Here is a 610-nt window from a genome sequence, read left to right as displayed (position 1 = left end):
GATGCAAATAGTTACAAGATGGATTTTGGAGTTCTTCAAATGATTCAAAATTCTCAATTTGGAGGACATCCTTCTGAAAATCCACACACACACCTGAAGAAGTTTGCTATGATTTGCGACATGCAAAAACAACCTGGAGTGTCTGATGATGCAGCAAGATTGAAGCTATTCCCATTCTCTTTGAAAGATAGAGCATTGGATTGGCTTGATTCTTTACCTCACAACTCCATCACAAATTGGGAGCAACTCACTGATGCATTTCTTGCACAATATTTTCCACTGAAAAACTCAAGAGTGAGGAATCAAATGACTTTCAGACCAAGAGAAGATGAAACTCTTTATGAGTCATGGATGAGATGGAAGGAATTAGAGAGATTATGCCCACATCATGCCATTCCAAAATGGATGATAAATCAGAATTTTTACACAAATGTCACTCCTGCAATCAGAGGAATTATTGATGCTCAAACAGGAGGAGAATTCATTATTAAGCATGAAGATGAAGCTTATGAGCTATTGGAGAAAATTGCAAAGAATACTCATCTTTGGAGTAGTCCAAGAGGACCAGCTCCAACTCAGAAAAGGCAAGCTGCTGGAATGTATGATCTTG

General features: G+C 38.2%; 1 non-coding gene across 1 annotated transcript; it reads right to left on the bottom strand.

Annotated features, from left to right (window-relative positions):
• Positions 1 to 291: 291 nt before the first annotated feature.
• On the bottom strand, positions 292 to 395 carry LOC131170855 (small nucleolar RNA R71). Its single transcript, XR_009141620.1, has one exon. It is a non-coding gene; the product is annotated as a small nucleolar RNA R71 (small nucleolar RNA).
• Between the last annotated feature and the right edge of the window lie 215 nt (positions 396 to 610).

The sequence above is a fragment of the Hevea brasiliensis genome, chromosome 11 (genome assembly GCF_030052815.1).
Source record: "Hevea brasiliensis isolate MT/VB/25A 57/8 chromosome 11, ASM3005281v1, whole genome shotgun sequence".
NCBI lineage: Eukaryota > Viridiplantae > Streptophyta > Magnoliopsida > Malpighiales > Euphorbiaceae > Hevea > Hevea brasiliensis.
This window is presented reverse-complemented; position numbering and strand designations above follow the sequence as displayed.